The following is a 15,326-nucleotide window of genomic DNA, read 5'->3' as shown; positions in this document are numbered from 1 at the left end:
TGAATGCTGATGGATACTTTTCAGCTTCAAGTAAAACAGAAAGCTTCAGCACTGAACCACGTATAAGTGAATTTACATGAGCATATTTTCATACTTGCTGAGATAGGTCTGCATCAATACATCGCATTCTCTTTTAGAAATACGTTACACTATTCACTTGTATACTATTAAATCAAGATACCAGTAATTATTCACAGTGCTGAGAAAATGCTCGGTCCTATTTCTGCAAGGCAGCACTATACACAGTAAGGACTGATATGGAAGAATTTACAGAAACCACTAATTAATGCTCTGCAGTGATGAGACACATTGCAAGACTAAAGCAACACACCCAGCAGGAAAGTGATATGAGAAGTACCAGGTTTCCATGATGGAACTTGCATTAGTGGGATTCCTTGGACAGTCAATACTTGAGTGATAATGCTTGTTCAAGCTAGGAAGCACTGCACTTTTCAACCTTATGTTAGAAAACAGAGTGAAGAGCGTTAAGTTTCTTTATCCATGAAGTGTTTACTTAGTTAGTTACTCAGAGAGTGGTCAGGCACTGGAATGGCTGCCCAGGGTGGAGGTGGAGTCGCCTGGCAGTATTCAAGAGGCGCCTGGATGAGGAGCTGCAAGATCTGGTTTAGTGCTTGTGGTAGCAACGGCGATGGGAGCATGGTTGGACTATGATCTTGTAGGTCCTTTCCAACCTTGTGATTCTACGAATAGGTGTGCAGGTAGTAACTGCAAGACATTAACTGGAAAACCATTTGCAGAGAAAGAAAAAGCAGAAACAGAGCTAAAGGAATAGGGACTAAGAAAAATATCTATTTGTATCACAAAGTGGAAAAGAGTGCAGACCAACAAAATCGGCTAGTAAAACGGACACCTGCAATGTACTGAAAAATATTTGGGGAAACATCAAATCTCACTGCATGTTAGGGGGTCATCTTCTGAAAGTTCACTATATAAAAAGTTGTGGGTTTTTTTTTTTTGGTTTTTTGTTTGTTTGTTTTAAGAAAGTATATAAAAAACAGACTCTGACCAGACTCCTGTGTGCAACCTTTAATGCAAAGCATGCGATGCTGCAAGGAAATAACAGTGCAATTACAAAAAAAGGAATCGTACAGGAAGAAAAAGTACAATAAGCCACTCGAATCGGTTTTAACTTAAATTTGTTTGGACAAGAGCACGGCTATTTTTACCTGACACATACTTCAAGCCTTCTGTCAGGTAGACATGAATTATTTTGCTCTAGAAAAACACAATGCCTTAAAATAATGGGAAAAAAATGCAAAGAGGCAGGATGGCACCACGCTCAGGAAATCAGGAATGCAGTTCTCACTTAAACCAGCTTGAATGTAGGGGATTTTGTAGAAAGATGATACTTCCCATGGGTACGAGAAGCAGGAGAGAGGGGGAGAAGTAATACAGGTAAACAAGTCTGAGAGAGGAATAAAATCTTTAACAACCTTCTCATCTTAGCATTCAAATGATGAAATATTTTCACGTGCTAACGGCCACTGAAATACAATGAAGTTTTACTGAATGAAGTTAATAGAGACGCCTCTTGTCAGATTTTGATGGTGTCCATTCATACAACACTCACACATACATATCTTCAGTCACCTCAGCTTTGACCAACTTGGAATAACATAGGTGATACAGCCCATGTAAAAGGTTTTTGGTTGACTGCTAAAAGGTTGAGTCATATCCAACAATGCATCCAACACAAAATAAACTAAATTCAACATATCACACATCTGACAGAGCTGTCTTAAGTGCTCATTTCCCTGTCCTATAAAACACGAATAGGACTTCAGGATAGGAAACTACAGAATACAAACACTCTCTACAGATAATTTATTTTCATAGCCATAGGATGGTTTGGGTTGGGAGGAGCCTTTAAGGGGGCATCCACAACTTCTCCAGACAACCTGTTCCAGTGTCTCACCACCCTCATAAAGAATTTCTTCCCAATATCTAGTCTAAATCTACTCTCTTCCAGTCTAAGGCCATTTTCCCTCATCTTGTCACTGCATGCCCTTCTAAAAAGTCCCTCCCCAGCTTTCCTGTAGGCCCTCTACCAGAGCTGGAAGACCACTCTAAGGGTCCACTCAGAAAGAAAACCTACAAAATTGTCTTTATTGTGTTTATACCTTAAAAATCTCCCTGCTTTGGGATGATTTGAATAGGATTTAGGAAAGACCACGTTCAGAAAAGTATCAAGTGTCTACAGTAAGAGCCTGGTCTAAGCAAGATTAAAATGAAAGTTAATGTATTGGCTTGAGAAGTCTTGCATCCTTATTGCTAACGTTATGACTGCAGAAGAAAAGATGAACTCACCTGTACAGAAGGCTCAAACTAATCAGCACTAAGCTGAAGTGAGATTGTCTGTGTAAAGGCCTATTTTTTAGAAACACAGATGAGAGCTCAGAACACACTATAATTAATTATTAAGAAGGACACTGTGGGAGAATCACACAAAACCACAAAGCTCGCTCAAGACTGCTGTATCCACCATTAGTGTGACTCGTTCCACACGTACTTTATCTTGACATAGAAGCTTTACTTGTAGATTGCTTTCTGCTGCTATATACATGCAACCTGCAAACATCCATCCATACAGTGACTATCATTGCTTCTATCTAGCAGCTTAAGGCATCACATCACTGATTCTGGACAGGAGTAATTATTATTCCAGTGGCTGTTGAGAGCAACATCTGAAGTAACCACAGAAATTGAAGCCACTTTGGTCATACAGAAGCCACAGAGTTTGGGGCGAAGAAATTCATTTAACATTCATTTTTCAGTATATGTCCACCTTGAGATTCACTTGGCTTCTCTGGGGGAACGCCTTTGATATGCCAGGCCCTTCTGGTGCCAATAAGAAATCTGACATATTGGTGCTTCAAATACTTGAGGACACACTTGCAATCCTGTTTCCATCCCTGGAAAAATGGGGAGATGAATCCAACAAATTGTCAGCATCAGTGGAGACAGTAAGCAAAAATGTTCTGAAAATCATCAGACATTTAGCACAGTGAACCATCAGTATATGGACCACTGGCAGAACAGACCCTTGTGCTTTTTTTCCACCACCTGAACTATCGTAACATCCTATCTGTACCCCAGAGGTCTACCGTAGTAAGGAGAAGCATGAAATCTGTCCACATGAGCCTCCTCGCAAACTAATACTGCATCTAAGATTAGTGCTCTGCATGGGAAACCGGAATGAAATTACAAGCCCTGGTGTTCAGAAAGCCATACACACATCTGCAGAACCAAATCCACTCCATGCTGCATTTACTTTGGATGTAGGTTATTGGCCAACCTATGTGTATATAACAAAACCTAAGTTAGGCAAACAACATCACAGTATGGAATCATGCAGGATAGGATTCTGTCAATGTTCAGAGATGACAAGCGATTATTACACTTAATAGAGGCAAACAGAACAAAATAAATCTACCATTTTGAAAGGTAGAAACTGAAAACTAATGTAATTTGATTTGAAGATTTATAGAAGTTCAACATTTTGATCACGGGCAAAAACCACACCAAAAGCACAAAGCAATTTGGACTTTTACATTGGATTTCTCTATTTGAATGCAAGGAACATTTTCATATTACTAAGCACTTTCAAATAATCACTTTTTAAAATTCTAAGTAGTAATCACAGGAAATAGGAGTTACATTTAAAGAGTATTAAGTATAGAAAAGAAGACAGAATAAGAGTCAAAGATAGCTACTGTCACAAAGCAAAACAAACAAAAGAAAAAAGATCAGAAAGACTGCATTTTAATAGCTAACAATTAAAAGCAAGTACTACTGGTGACTAAGTATCAAGATAATATTGAAATAGACAAAAGTCAGCTGCATACCCATTTTTGAAAGAGGGACAGGTAAAACTTAATTCCCCTGGCACCTGGTAACACTTTATTCAACCAGATGTGACTGTGTCTACATTAAGAACTTCCCATTTTCAAACCAAAGCATTATACAGACACTATCTTAAAATCCATGAAACAGTGCAGTATCCAAAGCTCTCTAAAGACATTTAAAGGCTAAGATGTGGTACACTGTTAGATTAAGTTACAGTACTCCCTATATTTTCTCATAATAATGCAAAGTGGGAAAAAGAACACTGAGCAGATGCACAACTTTGACATCAGTAAGATTTATAAGTTTAGGAAAAAAAATCTGCATTCTAGAAGAAAACTTTTAAATACAGGGATAAAAGCAACTTAGAAGAACATCAGATCACTCTGGGATAATTTGTTTCATAAGTCTGTGATAAAATATTCTGCATTTTTTCCCTCACATTAAAATCATGTCTTATGAAAGCTCTAAATTGAAAAGCGTAGTTAATGCGGAGATGGATCGGGTCTTCTGTGAGATACTGAAAGAAAAGAGGGAAAAGAGAAATACTTTTCAGTACAAGGACTGCATCTGACCTGCTAAACAGGAATATATGCTGCAAACCTGAAAGAAAATCACTGTGAGGGGGGGGGAAAAAAAAAAAAAAAAAAAAAAAAAAAAGTGGAGAGGTAAGCATAGAAAATCACTACAAGATTACACACCAGCGCTATGGAATTACACCACAATATCCAACCAACAGGCACAGACTTCCTTGGCATACTACCTTCAACTACAGATAGCTATGACACTTAAATCAGGAACAAGTGCCAGTAAAGTCTACCATACCACAAGAGTATAGCAGAAGAGGAGTCAAGAAGAGATAAGCAGGAAAGAGGCAGAAAACACTGTTAGTGCTGAAGACCCCCCAAAAAAGAACTAGAAAAAGTTGAGATTACTTAGAAAAACCAGAAGAGGACTTGTAGGTTTTTTTAATTGAAGTTCTGGAACAACTTTCTGATCAGTAATTGAAGACTGAAGTACCTGAATCACACCAGGCAGAATTCCAGCAGTACAGAAAGGAGATGCATCTACTATGTAAGCACCTATTTGAACAACAAGCCTTTCCCTGCGCAAAAAGTTTCTTTTCCTAGAATTACTAAGAACTGTCCGTCATGTCTTTAAGCTGGTATTCCAAAAAAACAGTGAAGAACTGGCAATACCAAGCCTAAGCAAACTGGTATTTCACAATACCACCAGTTCATAGGCATGATCTTGCTTGCTTTAGCAGGGAAACTTTTCAGTAAGGCAAGAATGGCTTCCTTCCTCCAGCATTTGGAAAGGAATGGGGGTGGGGTGTTTTCCTTTACATTAACTATCTTCAAAACACCGTAACAAACCAGTCATAAAAGCCCCATATATTGCATTATTGAGGTATATTGCTCTATAAAGCTAACATTTTTAGTACTTACATGTAAGGGGAGAAAAGAAAACATGCAAGAGTGGCATAGGAGCCATTGGGAAAATAAGGGGAACATGACAGAAATAAGCTATGGTACTTCCAAAAACATCAATCTGAGTGTTTCACTTCATGTAGCATAACTTCTTGTGAACTGCTGCAGACGGACAACAAATACAAAACTGCTTTGGTAACAAGTCAGACCTTGTACATATAAATAAGGCTCCCTCCCATTCCTAACTTAGTATGTAATGATTACTAACATAAATAAATCAATCCAAATGCTTAGCACCCTAATACAGATGATTCAGTCACAATTAGTGAGGAACAAAGAAAACCAAAACAACGATTTTAATTGTGAGACCCAACAGACAGCACTGGTAGTCCACTGATGTTGTTCTAAGTAACACTGCGCCCATTCCTAATCAGTATGAATTATAAACATTTATATTGGGGCTGCACGCTGAAATCTTAGTACCAGAACAGCACTCGGCTGCTGTTTTACAAGCCTCTCCAAAAGGCTTGTATCAGTCCAGCTTTTCTTTCCCCCCAGCTAACTACAACATCTTTTATTTGCTTTTCACAGAACTTCGACATGACAGCAAGCAACAGATTGAAAAACTAATTGTGTCTCTGAAGACTGTGGAAGAACCCATAATTTTGTATAAAATACCAACAAAATAAAGAATTACTTCTGCCAGGTGAACTAAGTGCCCTAAAGATGGGTTATTAAGACTAAAGAACTAGAAGAAACTTCAAGTGACAGAATTTAGTCATCTGCTATTACACATGAACAAGATCACTTTAAAAATCACCCTGAAGACTTCTGATGTTTTAATCAGCAAAGTCTAGCTTTAACATCTATCTCTACATTCAACCAACAAGTAACTTTCTTCACCAATGACCTGTTGAGTTCTGTAATTACTTTGAAAACAGTTTTTCATCCCTAATTATACACTCCTAAGGATTCATGTTTTCACAGTCAGAGAGTGGCTGATGCTGGAAGGATGCTGGAAGGAAACTGGAGTCCCCTGGCCCAACCGTGCTGCAGGGTGCCCAGAGCGATGTCCAAGTGGCTCTGGAAGACCCCCAAGGTCTCCACCACCCAGCCTCTTGGCAGCCTGTGCCAGTGCTCCATCACCTGCACAGCACAGAAGTGCTCCTGGTGTTCAGAGGGAACCCTGCACTCCAGCTGGTGCCCACTGCCTCTCATCCTTCTACTGGGCACCACTGGCAGAACCTGCCTCCAGCCTCTACATACTCTTGCTTCAGGAATTTATACTCGTTGATACATTTCAATCCTGGCTTTGGTACACACAAATGCATGCATTATTACAGCTATTCTAGCCTTCTGAATTGGAAGTGCTTAATCTCTGTAGTTTCTGTTTTCCTTTTAAAATTCATCTTTAGTATTTACTTATCCTCCAGTTGGAGCTCATTTCATGCATATTCACTGCACAGACACCGTATTACTTCCTTACAATAACCAATCCAAGGAGGACACAAATCTACCCAGAATAGAAACCTGATGTAGGTCACTCCAAAAGTAACACCTCCTATTTACTTCCATGGAAACTGCAACAGATACAAGGAGCACAGTAATGGTTTTTGATAGGGCAAATCCTCAGCTACAGAATACTACTCTTCAACACAGTCACCATAATTAGCTGTGCATTTTCACCAGCAATGAACAAGGACCTGCAAGCTGTGCCTGTAAAATCTGCACCAGAGGAGACAACCCACTCTTTCGCAGCTGCCATCATGGTGTTCCACATGGAGGAACTTGATGACACACCTTTGCTTCATCCACGCTTCCACATCAGAAGCCATTCTGTCAGACTGCCCCCCTGCTGCCAGCTGTCACACAGCAACAACATGTGACAGAATACTGGTAGGAAAATTCAACCTCTACTGCTGTACCAACATCTGCCTCTGACATCGTGGGCCAACAGCATAAATTAGGAGGCATTACTTTCAGAGCAGCCCTCGTATATCAGCACTGGCACACAGAAGCAGACACACAGGAGAGAAAAGCAGCTTGGCATAGCCTCCAAACACAAAATACACCCCCAACCAAAATACACACACTCATGCATTACGCTCTGTAAGCGGGAATAGTTAAGATAGTAGATTGCAGCAGTTAATTCAATAGAAACTAATCTTCACGTTATAAAAAGATTTTTTTAATAACAAAATAATCAGTTTTGAAGTCTCCATAAACAGATATAACTGCTTATGTTGTCTATGATGAGCATACAAGCAAGGTATGACAGCTGTAAGAGCTTCTGCTCATTTCTTCAGGTACAAGAACCGTTCACATGCACATTCCAGGTTCCTGTCTCCTGCTTCCTCATTCTCAAGTTTGAAGGTTAACGCAGCCAAATCATGACACTATCAAACGTTTCTGGTAAATCCTTTTGACAACTGAATCCATTGCTAATCCACCTGTCTGCTCCCAGCCAGACATCACCATTCCTTCAACAGAAAAAGCTGGGGTTGTCCACACCACACCCAAATTCTCAACTCAAGGACAGGATGCATTAAGTCTTTGAGACAAAAATACTCAAAAAACCACCTCAATTTATGATAGAAACAGGTGAGTTATGGATACATCTACCAACAAGTCATTGCAGGCTAATGGAGTAAAGAGCTCAGGAGTCATGGGGAAGGAAAAAAAAAAAAAAAAAGAAGAAGAAGAATCACAGTTAACAGCAGGGAAAAAAAAAAAAAAAAACAACAAAAACAAAATAATGCATCACTGTTCAGGAATCTGGAGGCTAGAAGTCGGAGCTGCCAAACAAGTGAAGAGCAAGTAGGATTTACTGGACAATGAAATATTAATCAGAAGCCTGAGTAGGTATCAGCACAAACTAGGCAGAGTCAAGAGAACTCAGCAGAAAGATCAGCTGCAGGGAAGGGGTAAGGGAAAAAAAAGAAAAGAAAAAACCAGATCCCTTGGAACTCACCCCCTTGCAGGGCCCCCAGTACAAAGTAGAATCATGCATGTTACATTGTTCTTCTGTCAATAACAAGTATTGCAAGAATCCCCAGGAAAGCACTCATCTCATCACACCAAACACTGGTTAGCAGACAATAAAGCATAACTGTTAATAGCATTTCATTAATTTAATTAGTACGAGCTACACATAGCTAAAGGTTACAATCTAGTGACTCATAAGAGCACATCCATACATACATTTCTTAACTAAATTGGCTTGTAAAGGAATAATGGAAGCCTGGTGTTAGGACAGTGCATCTGCAAAGCAAGTTTTTAAGAGCTAGAAAACAAGAGAATCAAGATTTTGGATAGGGTGTTAAAAAGGATCACGCAGAGGAGGCGACCCACCCGATCCCTCGCTACCTTTTTCCACTGCATCATTTCTTTCCCAGCCAAAAGCAAAGAAGCTGTTCACTTTTTCTCCTTGTCATCCCACGTGCCCCACAGTACACTTTATTTAAACCATACTCTGAAGAGACTCCATTTCCTACAGGGCTCCTGCATAGGACCAGCCAAAGTAACATTAGCAAACAATAATAATCAGTTTTGCAATGCCTTGATGAAATAGGGATTACTCCTATTTTATAGATGACTAACTTGAGAAACAAAATGAACTTTCAGAGCTGTCCACCAACTTTGCCTGTATAGAGAAACTGAGTCCACAACTGCCAAAATACGCCATAATACCAAACACCATGAAACTCAGGGTCTGCAGCCCATCTCCCAGGAAATCAAAATGCTACTAAAGAGCACTAGGAAAAAGCTTGGCTTAAACAGACTTATTCTTGAAACACAATAAACTGATAAGAAGAAAGAATCCCTCTGTTCACTCAGTCGCTCTGATCATTCAATACTCTTCCCTGTCCATTCATTTCACATTTTCCAGCTTTTGGAAAACACTTCAACCAATTCTAATACGGAGCTGAAATTCACAGAATGGTTTGGGTTGGAAGGGACCTTTAAGATCATCTAGTTTCAACCCCCTGCTATAGGCAGGGACACTTCCCTCTAGAGCAGGTTGCTCACAGCCCCATCCAGCCTGGCCTTGAATGCCTGCAGGGAGGGGGCATCCACAGCCTTGCTGGGCAACCTGTGCCACTGTGTCACCACCCATGCAGCAAAGAGTTTCTTCCTAACATCTGGCCCAAATCTATCCTCTTTCAGTTTAAAGCTATTTCCCCTGCCCTTATAAGAAGTTCCTCCCCAGCCTTCCTGTACATTCCTGAACATAACTAAATAAATAAACACATAAATTCCTAAATATAACTAAGGATTACCATAACGTGCTTAAGAGGACAAAGCTGAATTAGAATTGTCTCTTGTACTTTCGAAATTAATTTGAATATTGTTTATATTACATACAGAAATGCATTAAGAAGTGGGCAACGATTAAGAAATAAAAATGTTACTCTAAATGTACATAACACTGCACGAACAACCCTATAGAGAATCTACTACAGGCAGGTAGTAACAGGGAGAAGAGGTTCAAAATGTTTCAAGTTCTCAGAGCACTCTCATTGCGACTGAGGACAGAATATTTATTTCAGAAAACTGTACGTGCAGGGCAATCTCCATTCTTAATTCCTTCAGAAAACTGTGGACTGTGTAATCTAAGCTGGGTAAAGCAAAGGGAAACGTGCCTGTCTCTTAGTTTCACTCTGAAAAACTCCTTCAACATCTTCTAAAAGGTACAGAATTGGCTTATTCATTCTTTCCTCCATTTCCATAAAGCAAAATGTTACAGCCTTATTCTGACTAGTTCATACTCCCAACTGGAAGAAAACCCAACCTAACTTTACTACAAACCATGAATGAGGTACTCATGACTTGTCTGTTTCCCTTTGAAATACCGTGAGTGGCACCCAGAAAGCCTGCAGACATTGATTGTCCCATACACCATCACAAACTGATGCTACGGCCTCTTCCACCCACCTTGTTTTTGTGTACAGGAAGTCTTAACAAACTACATGCAATGTTTCATAGTGAACTGTCAAACAAAGCAATTACCCAAGACAGTATCACAGCTAAAGATATATGGCAGTGTTAGGCTGGTTATTTTCCCAACAAAAACTTACAAATTCTAGGTAGTTAGATGCAGGAAAATAAATCCTCTGGGGACAATTAAAAATAATAAACAACAACAATCCATAATATGCTCACACATCCTAACTAAGAGCAACACATCTCAACTCCTTATTTCTGATAAGAGCAGAAACCTAACATACGTGTTCCCAAAAATCTGACTGTCTTTACAGCAACTCCATATCCAAGTAACAAAGCAGTACTAACAGAAACAGCCAAATTCAAGGTGGCACAAAGATTACACACGCAGTTCTGAAGGGTTTTGTTTTGTTCTAAGTCTTCATTTAGAGTAATATGTTTGTGCTCAGCACAAATAACAGCTTTTGGGGTTCTTCTCCTTCTCCTAAGACTCTCAGAAACCAAATTCTTGACGTTGAATTGATGTCAATGCGGATACACCAGGGATGCCTCACAGACAACCAGAGGCTGCTTTGAAAGAAGCTGTGGACAACTGATGAGTAAATCTACACAAAAGCTGGAAAATCTCACTCAGCAGTCACTTTCAAGGTGCTTAACAATTAGGCCTTAGTTGAATCTAGTGCTCCTTAACAGAGCTATGAAATGCAGTTTAGGTGACAAAAGCAGTGAAGACAATAACATTTTTTAACTGCTAACTTAATTTTGTCCGTTAAAAGATACAGAAGTGAAGCACCTTGTTTCAGCAGAAACAGCATCCACCAGGATTCCTAATTAAGTCAGAGAAAAAGTACACAGTTAGGACTGTCTGGAATTGATCTCAGAAGAACAGGGTATAAATTAGAAAACCCCAGATGGGGTCCTGATCCCTGGTTACGGTACTGCCATATAAATGGTGACAGACACAAGATGATTAGTACAAACACGTCCATCTGTTCCCAATGAGGTATGGCTTTTTTTTTTTTCCCTTCCCCCCCCCCCCAAATCATCTTTTGAACCATATTTATACTGAAATTGTCATGAGCTGAAATAACAGAGCTGAATATCAGGCAGTATAAAACAAGGATAATGCTACAGAATGCCTTCCAGCGCTTGGGACAAAATACAAAAGTAAATTCCACTGATGGCAACCAAATCTAACCCTCAGAATCCACTCTAAGAACCATAAATTTCCCCATACTTTAAAGAAAGATGGAGAGAAGTATATGCAGGGATGGTAACAATCTATAAAAGTTTACTCCTCCACCCTTATTAAGAATCTGTTAAAATATTAGTAGTGTTTCATTGAATTGTTTCGAGTTAGATGTGTCATGCTAATTATTGACATTAATTGCACTGTATTACGGAATCTGAAGTGTTCCAGGTCTATTTTGTTTTTGCTTTTTGTTTTTTTTTAAAACAAACCACTAACCTGCGAAAATAAAGTTTATCTCCATTTACACACTGCCCTTCTGATGTATTTTACATTTCAGAACTAAAAATAAAAAAAAATAAAATAATCAAGTTTTCTAGGAGACTACATTCAACTGAAGATATCATCAATGGAAGAGCAGTAGGTACTTGGCTTACATAGGTACAGCTTCAACTTTCAGATGATAGCAAAGAAGTTTTGTTTTGGTTTTACTGTTCTGTTTAAAGCACACACATTGCAATTCTTCACAAGCTTGCACACCATTCCTTCTAGGATCCATCAGCACTGCTCAACTAGTCCAGGCAATACCACAAAGCAGGGTAAGCCAACCCAACGCTTCCCCTCCAAGGATGGCGACACTCAAGTTTTTTAAAAAAGCAATGATTTTCCTCAGTTCTCCCTTACCAACTAATTCCATAACTGACCAATATTTCAGTAATGTAATCTTTCAGCTTACGACAGCAGTATTTCATGCTAAGAGTGAAAACACCACTACTTGAGCAACTTGTAACAGGTATGACACACTGTCCTACCACTTGTCAGTATCGGGACGTACATGGTTTGGTTCTAGTAAGGGAATTTGTCTGAAGGAAAGGAAAAAAGACTATACAAAGGAAGCTCAAATACATACCTCTAAGTAACATTAAAGCAGAAGGAAATGAAACCGGTAGGGAAAAATAATTAGTCTCATTTGTATCATATTCTCCTTTATTTTCCACCTTACATGCTTTTAGTGTTCAGCTCCACATTTTCTCATCCACTGTCCCCCTGCCACCTATCCATGTTCAACAAGTAGCCTGCATCACCTCTTCCAACACAGACTTCAAGAAAAAGCATTCACTTGCTCCAACAAGCTTTAAATGAAGATCCTTTACTAAGAGACTCCTAGAAATACTAATACAAACTTTTACTGTGCTGTATGAATATAAACTGTGCACCTGAAGAAAGAATGAGAGAGGAAAGAAAAGTATAATTTGAGAGCCTGGTAGATAGCAAATTATCTCAAAAGAAAAAGCATCTCTTATGGTCTGCAGGAGGTAACACAGCTTCCTGCTCAAAGCCAAAATTGGATAATGCCCATGGTCACGTCCATATCTCATGGCAATACCTTCCTGAATGCTAGCAGTAACTTTTTTAATATCTTTAATTACTCCTTAATAATAATTTAGCTGACTTGCTCAATAAGTCCATAAGTAAGCCTGCTAAAAACACTCCAAAGCCAATACTTAAATGGCACACATTAAAACAATTCATCAGCACACAAGTACCACAGACATGCAACTTTCCATTTCAATTTACATAGCTGTTCCACCAAGAACTACTAGCCTGAATAGGTAGTACAGAGAACACAAGAAAAACACAGACAATCAACAACGCATAAGAACTCAGTACAAAATGAAATCAGCCCCTACATCACAGTGAAGTACAACCCTGCCTCAAACGCAGACACAAGATGTCACACAAGTACCAAACTACTTCCTCCAGCAGCGCACGCTTTCACATGGAGGTGATGCGTGCACCTCAGCTAAACTATCCTGAGCTGCCGATCGCTCTCAGCTTTCTTTCAGGGCAATCTAAACATAACAAATTCTGCTGCTTCGTGTCTTTTCACACAAGTATATAGCACCTAGAGCACATCTATATGGCTCTATAAGAGGGACTGAGCAAAATTTCTATCAACTAAAAACAGAAGTATTCCTATAGTTTGAAAGGGGAAAAACCTGAAGGAATGCATGTCATCTTATCTCCTCCCCACAATGCGATTTGACAGCCGTTTTCAGCTATAAAGCCACTCGAATGTTAATCACCCCTTCTATTCCATTTCCCGCAAAGAGAAATCAATTACAGCCCAGCACCTACCCGTCGAGCACAAAACAAAGAGCAACACGAACATACTTGGGCAGTTGTGCTAAGGCAGGCAGCACCGCCTAGCCGGGCGATCGCGGCTCTCAGCGCTCGTGCAGGAAAGGCAGCGAAAAGTCAGGAGAAGGTTCGCACAGCCAAACCCAGCTCTGGAGGAGCGGGTCCGCTGCAGTTCAGTTCGCCGGGATTTGTTCACCATCATTAATTGTTGATTTGTTTTGAAGAAGAGATAGTGATTTATTTGCAGCGGGGTGAAGTTACAGCCCTAGATTCCTGACCAGAGGCTCTCAACGTAAACAATGCACAACCTATAAATTAACCATTCTCCATCTGGCGATTCCGATGTAAAATTCATAGTTTTTCACCTCACAGGCAGCGCCAACCCCCTCCCACACACACACTTCCCTCTCGACTGCCTTCTAACAGAGCTTAATGCAAAGGGGGAGGGAAAAGGAACAAATTAAAAAAAAAAAAAAAAAAGAAAAAAAAAAAGCCACCATGAAAGAACCGGGCTGGCACAAGTAGGTACCCACAGAGCCGAGGTCCGCGCGGCTGAGGAGGGCGGCGAGGGGGGACCCAAAGGGTCGGGGGTTCTCTCCGCCGAGCGCCGGAGCCGCGGGCGCAGCCCGGGCGGGCGGTGAGGGGCAGGGAGGGGACAGCCGGCCTCCCGCCGCCATCCCCCGCCGGGCCACCCGGGGCGGGCGCGGGGGGCACCGGAGGGCGACCCCGGGCCCCAGAGCACCCCGGCCAAGGTCAGCCCCCCTCAGGGCCCCGCCGCGCCCCGGGGGCTGGGGGTGGCGGGGTGGGGGGGGAGTAAGGGGGGTAGGAAGGGGGCGGCAAATTTAATTTGCGACGGCGGCCACGGGGAAGGGGGGGGAGGGGAGCAGCCCCGCGGAGAGCTGAGGGGGATGGGGGGTTCGGCGGCGGGGAGCCCTCACCCCGCTCCTCCTCAGGCGCTGCCCGCGAAGCGCAGTCCGAGTTGCCGCCCCCCGCCCCCGCCGCGGAGAAGGGAAAATGGAGCGGCGGACGGGGTGGGGGTGCGCGCGGTCGCCGAGCCGGGCTCCTTACCCCGCCGCAACCGCCTCTCGTCGCTGGTCCCAGGCGGGTCCGCTCCGCGCTGCCGCCGCTCCGGGCTCGGAGAGGAGCTGCCGCCGTCGCCGCAGCCAATCGCCTCTAACCCCCTCCCCTTCCGCAGCTCGCCCCGGTCCCCCTGTCGGCTTCAAAATGGCGCCAACTTGTCTCCGGCTGCTCCAATGGAACCGCGGGGGAAGCGAGCGGGCCCAGAGCCGGGCAGCGGCGGGGCAGCAGCGCCCCCTGCCGGCCAGTACCGCCGCCGCCGCCGCTCCACCGGCCCGCGCTCCGCGAACGGCCCCGGCCCCGCCGCGCTCCGTCTGCAGGAGGGAGCAACGGGGAAGCCCCGTCCCTGTTCTGCAGCCCGAGGCGGCCCGTGACTCCCCAAGGCGGGTCAGCACGGCGCTCGGTAGTCCCGGCTGAAGGCGGACGAGCGGCGTTTGGGAAACCGACCCGGGATTTCCAGGGTCCTGAGGTCGACGGAGCGGCACCGCGGGGGCACCGCGGGCAGGGACGGAGCCACGGCTCCAACGGGGAGGGCTCCGCTGTCTGTGGTGAGCCTTCATCTGGTGATCGCTGCCTAATACGAAATTAGTGAAATCAGTATTTTCCACGGACTGTGAAAGAATCGGTGTAAAACCAGAAGGGGTAAAGTCCCTTCGCTGCGGGGAAGGAGCAGAAAAAGC

At 42.5% G+C, this 15,326-nt stretch overlaps 1 protein-coding gene across 3 annotated transcripts in view; it reads right to left on the bottom strand.

Moving 5' to 3' along the window:
- PDS5B (PDS5 cohesin associated factor B) overlaps window positions 1-14,721 on the bottom strand; it is a 103,787-nt gene extending 89,066 nt beyond the window's left edge. For all 3 annotated transcript variants that reach the window (XM_042867717.1, XM_042867719.1, XM_042867718.1), the window contains exon 1: window positions 14,638-14,721. The gene's annotated coding sequence lies outside the window, so the exon portion shown is untranslated. The remainder of the gene's footprint in view (window positions 1-14,637) is intronic.
- Window positions 14,722-15,326: the final 605 nt, after the last annotated feature.

The sequence above is a fragment of the Lagopus leucura genome, unplaced genomic scaffold (assembly GCF_019238085.1).
Source record: "Lagopus leucura isolate 7727_CA_CO unplaced genomic scaffold, USGS_WTPT01 Super-Scaffold_100001, whole genome shotgun sequence".
NCBI lineage: Eukaryota > Metazoa > Chordata > Aves > Galliformes > Phasianidae > Lagopus > Lagopus leucura.
This window is presented reverse-complemented; position numbering and strand designations above follow the sequence as displayed.